Source organism: Patiria miniata, unplaced genomic scaffold (assembly GCF_015706575.1).
Source record: "Patiria miniata isolate m_02_andy unplaced genomic scaffold, ASM1570657v1 HiC_scaffold_20, whole genome shotgun sequence".
NCBI classification, from domain to species: Eukaryota; Metazoa; Echinodermata; class Asteroidea; order Valvatida; family Asterinidae; genus Patiria; species Patiria miniata.
Window position 1 is genome coordinate 11,239,462 of NW_024037059.1, and position 6,614 is coordinate 11,246,075.

At 40.2% G+C, this 6,614-nt stretch overlaps 1 long non-coding RNA gene across 1 annotated transcript; it reads left to right on the plus strand.

The window, feature by feature from the left end:
- Positions 1-1,949: 1,949 nt before the first annotated feature.
- Positions 1,950-4,048, plus strand: LOC119727344. Its single transcript, XR_005270940.1, has 3 exons — positions 1,950-2,735; positions 3,069-3,228; positions 3,863-4,048. It is a non-coding gene; the product is annotated as an uncharacterized LOC119727344 (long non-coding RNA).
- The last annotated feature ends 2,566 nt before the right edge of the window (positions 4,049-6,614 follow it).

Sequence of the window (6,614 nt, forward strand, 5' to 3'; positions counted from 1 at the left end):
GGGCGATTTGGTAAAATTTGAAGTAAAATCAGTGTTTCCCCTGGATGGCGAACCTCATTCCTTTAATTGTAAAGAGGCAAAGTGCGCCCTCAAACACGCACAAACTGTAAGTTTTTCGTCAGTTGCAATCCAGCCATCGATGAGTAAACATCGTATGTGAGTCAGAGCAACGTGGTTCAATCGAGAGGTTTATACTCTTGAACTGCACAACCTCAGTCCGGGACGAGAGGTTGTGATTGCAGAGCTGAAGCTGACCCGTTCCTCCTGTAGCTGTGAAGTGCTTTGTGTGTTGCCGGCCGCCGTCAGCAGTATTATTTACCAGGGATAAGGAAGTTATAGCGGAGCATAATTGCTTAGGGACTGGCAGAGCTGTGAAACATTAAATTGCAGGGGAGTGTGTGGTGTTTGGGTAGAGTGGATCTCGTGTAGTTGTTGGGTTAGATAAGGCTGAAAGATCAGTAGGCAGATTGGGAAATACGGTTGCCGTTTCGGTAACTTTGTGTCGAGGTTTAGTCCGTGTGATCTATTGTCTTTGACCCTAGAGGTTTACCGAGAGCTCCCCGACCTTATCGGTCCACAAGTTGGTTAAGGTTAGTGGGAATAAACTAACCTGGGGCCCACTGTTGCAACGTGAGCTGATTATTAGAGGTACATTTGAGAGGTTTGGTAGGGAAAATAACCCTCCACTCTGTGAGGTTTACTTCCTGGAATTATTGACAGAGGTTTACTAATTTACATAAAGTTGTTGAATTAACCCTCAGTCTTGGCACAAACCTCATGTAAGAGATAAGTTTATGGCGTGTCATATAGCAAACCTCATTATTTAAACCTCATACCGGTATATTGTCGTACCCATACACTGATCATATTTCAACACCAGAAATAAACCAGATGTGAGTTGTTGTTTCTAACTCGGTTGTGTGTTCCACATTTATTTGCAAACTGTGTACCATGTATAAGGCAGAGTAGTTCTCAATTCCTTGCCCGTTGGTATATTTTCAACAAACGGGGAATAATAGGGCTCAAAAACAATACGCAAGGGTGTGAGTCCAAAGACCAAGTCCGCCACAGTATTGTAAGATTTTGTTTATGCGTTCAGTAGTTGCTAGAATTTTCCCTGGTAAATTGTTTTGGGTAATTTGGATGGTAACAATCCCTGTGTTAAAGCAAAAATAATAACTCTGTGCCATGGGAGAATGATGAGATAATCAGTAAAATTCTTCTTCATCTTTCAGCATGGGGTTCTCGGTAGTGGTGTTTACAGATGAAGACGTAGTGGCCGTTATTTGTACCAGTTGGAAGTTGAGTGACACACAATGCTACTGGCCTCCAGTTAGGTCCTCAGTCCGTCTTGAGAAAGCCGTGCGAACTGCCCAGAAGCCGGAGGCAGACTGGACAGTTCATGCCATTAGAGTATTGTCCGAGACAGGTTAGTTGTTAACAGCTGCAGAATGTAAGTTTATTTCTTTCTTTTTTTTAAATTTTGGTCATTGTGGCCAAAAAGGAGTACATCGCCAAAAACATGTTTAATATTTACACTTAAACTTCATCTTCAGTACTTTATGCCAAGACTATTATGTGGTCCCATGACTAATATTAACAAGGAATATATTCTGTCTCGGTGCCCATTAAAGCACCCCATGTCACTTAAATAATCAGAAGAGAGAAACTGTCAAACTAATTTATTACAATTTTTGTTGTTGCTATTTTAGATTCGTACAAGAGACCACAAGTACGGTACTATTGACACGCTGAAGATGATTCTGACCTGCAGTCTGATGACGGTCCTTCCAAAAGGAAAAAGTGGTAATTTGACTGTGCCCATGTCTGTGCGTGTATTCGTGAATGGTAAGGCATTCATGATGTAAATTCAGCTGGGGATCATTATATGAAAGGTTTCGCCCTGCCTGATGTGCATTAGCAATGTACGTAGTACTTTGCATCTCATGTAAAAAAGTCTACGTGGTAGGGAAGGATTGAAACACAATGCAAAAAAATGCATACTACTGAGCTTTTGAACAAATTGGAAAGTAAGTTTCGGTTTAGTGTATAGATCCCTTAAATCCTGGGTGAAAATGGCATATGAATGCTTGCGTTTATATTTATGTTTGAATTTTAGGAAAACCAGAAGATATGTTACCTCAGATTCGGAGGAAGACATGGTTACTGATGAAGAATCAGTGCCACGTCCTCCACCTCTACCAACTCTTCTCTCAATGATGACATCTGGTCAGAAAGGCTCTACTCCACAAGGCATGCTTATTTTTGACATCTGAGGAGCCATCGACATTGACTACGACCCACCAAGCCCGGACATCCACACCTGCTCAGACACGGACAGTAAAAACTGCAGCCAGGACACCCATATCCCCCGTACCAGCAACAACCTCCCTCAACCAAGAGAATGGTATGCAATACCTACCGGGTATTTGACTCTGACAAGACACTACTCCGATCTCAAGATACAGAAAACCCAATTTTTATTTATATTCCTTTTTTTAAATACATTTCAGCAACTGTGTGCTTAATCGTCAAGCTCTTGACCGAGCTGAAAACAGATATGTGCAGCATTAAAAAGCAACTCCATCAGCTGTCTCGACAACTCAGTGAGACCAATCAAGTGGACGATGAGTTTGTAATGCCGGATGGTTTGGTATTTCCAATGGATACACTCGATGAACTGACTTCACTAGAAAAAAAATCTGGAGACAGACAAGGAGCTAGAGAGGCACCTGGTATGGATAGACTGTTTTTAATGTATAATCTGTGTTGGTGCATTTGAAAATCATTGCATCAAATTTTTCAAATTGCTATTTATCAATTTGATTAAGTTAAAGTCTCTTACACGTACGAGAAGCTCATACAACAGCCAAACTTCATTTTCATGTACTTTTTCTTGGCTACAGTATGTGTTTTTCTTTTGAAAATGCATCCAAATTTCTAAATGATTTGGGTTCTATATTTATTTGTCCACCAGAGGGTTATCACCTTCCGAAGGGCTACCAGAAACTTAAGACACAAAGGAAAAATAGTGTTTGAGCTCATTCTCTGCTTAATATTATTTGTAGGTCGTGTCATGGGCAGCTTGCGGTGGAAGTACCGTATACAACTGCCTCAACCTCATCTTTGATAAGACCATTACCAACAGACTCGCTCGTCAAATTAACTGGACGGGACAATGTGGGAAGAGATCGTTCAAGTCTCTACGGATGAGGGCTGTTATAGAGAGTAAGTACTTCTGAAAATGTCTTTTGTCAATAAAGGGCATTCAAGACAATGAAGATCGACTACCAATATCATCAAAGACGGTGCTTCAGACACTACAGCTATTACCCCTGCTCATCAGGGCCCACACATCATTTCTTGAAAAGTCTTAGCTCCTCGGGCTAATTAAACCAAACATATCACTGCCCTCACCAGTTTCCAAATTGCTTCTGCATGGAGAGAACCAATTGCAGGAAAGTGTCTTGCTGAAGGACAGAAGCACCATGATTCTCTGGCTAGAGTTTTGAACCCCGGCACATTCAAAATTCTTCCGTCGCGCTTGATTTAGACACCCTATACCACAAAGCTCTGCAACCAGTACGTAAGCATTCCACGTGAACTACCTTCAGTAAATGCCAATGTGTATCAATTTAAAACGTTAATTTAGAGAAGTGTACCAAAATAATTGTACAGTCTTTTTCAAATGTGTTATTGTACGTAATCTCGCCTATTTTTGGTGTGGATTTGGGATCTCTCCCCTAAGCATGCTGCTCACTTTGCCCATTGCCTGTTGCTGTTGTATTCAGCAGTGTGACCTGGTAATACGTTTCCAGCAAGTACATCTAATGTCATTGTTTTCCTCTCATTGATCACTCAGAATCCATCAGAAAGAACCCGCCTACAAAATATGCGACGGAAGCAGATGTACATCCGTAAGTGAAAAACGTTTTTTTTTATTTTAGTATTTTGTGACCCCAAGTTGACTTTACATGTATCTCATTGAGAGTTAATTTACATAGGGCCTAGTGAGCTTCTTACCATCACGAAGCCTACAAACCCGCCATGTGTCATCGTTGTTTTTTTTAAAGTACAAAGAGTGCACTGAATAAATACAGAATACTTTCTTCCCTGAAAAAAAAAATACAAAATAAAATTATTTCCCTACCTACCTACCTGGATTTTTTTCAGGCCGTTACTGTAAACACACAATTTTTTTGCTTGGCCTGATAAAATAAACATTTGGAATTTTCTGTAGGTGTCATCAACCATATCACCTGTGAAGCAGTTGCCACCACGCCCTATGCTAAGAACAGAACTACCGCTACATGTAACTGGCTCGGACAACACGGAAAACTACATGAGTCAGGAATTGTGTTCAGTAAGGAGAAGTGGCTAAGCTTCATTGATCAGCTTAGATTCAATAAAAACAGTCAATCAATTCGCAAAGCGGTGGTTAACTTTGATTATATTCAAATACCAATTTAAATTACAAAGAAATCACTTCATGATCCTTATTTATTTTCCATATTTCAGGTTGCCACTACTTTTGTGGACAGCGTGGCAGCAAACATAAAGAAAAGGCTGCCCGACTCCAAGGATATTGAGTGATTTAACAAGATATTTGACCCAATCCAAGCTGCAGAGCTCATCAATGATGCAGAGTATGGATTCCAGGAGATTGGAACCCTGGCTACGTGGCTGCTCACAAGAACCAAGGCTCCAGGTAGCAACAAAGAAGTGACGACAGCTGCCACAAATGAGTGGGAGTCCTTCTCGTATTCTCTATATTCTTCTGAATTCAAGGTAGGAGATTCAAACATGATCATTTTTAGTGGTTTGAATTCCATAGCTTACCAAGCCCTTCATCATTTCATCTTTCACTTGCTCACTGCAGCACAAATTTTTGAAAGATGGTGCGGGCATTCTTCACCAAAAATCCGAACCGGAGGGTCAAATGCAGTAATGCCAAGTGCAACATTTGTGGTGGAATTTAGAAGTGCTTGAAACTTACAGCAAATTGATGGCATATCTTGCAAAAGCCAATCATGTACTGGTAAAATCCCTTTCAGTTCCAAATTCACTTGTCAGTCAGTTGTACCAATGAATAAGAACACTTACAACAAGTTTGAGTAAGGAAGAAAACAAGAGTCTGTTTATATTTGATCAAATCAATATAACTTTAACTTATAATCTTGACAGCTACTGCCCCCAAAAAGTACGAGGAAAGTGGCCAGGAAATGTCTCAAATTGCACCACAGAATGTTTAGAATTCAAATTTTCCAAGGCCCTTCAGCGGGCCCAGCAACCCATGCCGCAAAGGGCTTTGCGCTCGCAGGGTCAAGTTTTGACCAAATTTCTTTTACCACCACACACCCACCAGCAACCCAGGGGAAACAAAAAATTGCTCTACATGTACATGATCATTTGGTTAATGTGCGGAAGTTGTCTGTCAAAAGAGTCATGCAGTTTACGGATGTATGTGCTGAGAAATATAAATTGAAGACACCATTCGTTGATTTGTCATACAGCAAAGAAGATCATCGTTTTCCTACAGAGCACCACTTGTTCAGCTCTAGACATGGCAAAGTGCCATGTGATGGAGAAGGGGGAGTGCTAAAACAAGCAGCAGAGAGAGCAGTGCAAAGTGAAGAGTATGTTATCATCAATGCAGGGTACTTCAACAAGTTTTGCCAAGAAAAGTTGACAAAGCCAGCAAAGCTTGCAGATGGAGAATGTTGTCACTCAAGACACGCCTAACTTAACAGAAATAGGCCAGATTGAGATGGCAAGACACTGGCACGGACAAGGAAGATTCACTGTATAACTGGTGTCTCTCTAAGAAAAGTGAAGATTCAACATCTGTCATGTGACTGTCACAAACCAGATGCAGACATATCACAGCCCAAAACATATTGCTTCTAACTTCACTCCACATATAATGGACAAACATCCAAGGAAAATGTACTATTAATTTTCATTTCGTTTATTTTAAATGTACATGTTGTGAAATTTACATTGACCTTAATGCCTAGCTTGGTGCAGTTATACAGTAAACCTTTGACTTTAATTCATCAGTTCTGTCTGTATTTCAGAACTTCCAGATCTGCTACAGCAGATTAAAAGCCTACAAAAGCCAAGCACTAGTGGATTTTCCTGTTACACACCGATTCGGCAATCTACTACACAGTCATGTTTAAGTGATGAGGTGGGTGAAAATTGCATGTACATTTGTACATCTTCAAGTTAAGCGCATATCAAAGAAAAAGGCCTGATTAAATGACGTGAACTGTTTACTATACAGCCCGTCTTTAAACAAAAATGGTACAATCAGAAAAAAAATTGGTAATTTATGAAATTTCAAAATAAGTCATTCTTACTTGGCATAATATTAAAGAACAAAGACTGGGCTTTCCAATAGTGTTTGTTTGATCTTATTTGCTTTTGTCAATGCAGAGATATAATCAATTTAGTGCGATACACCAAAATCGATTTTGTGCCACTTTTATGCATGGGCAGAGTTGTTTCAAGTACTGTGCCATGCTGTCTTGAAGCTCACAAAAGATTGCAACTTGGCAAAAGAAACAAAACACTGATTAAAGTACACAAAGGAAGTCTGGTTTTCTCGATAC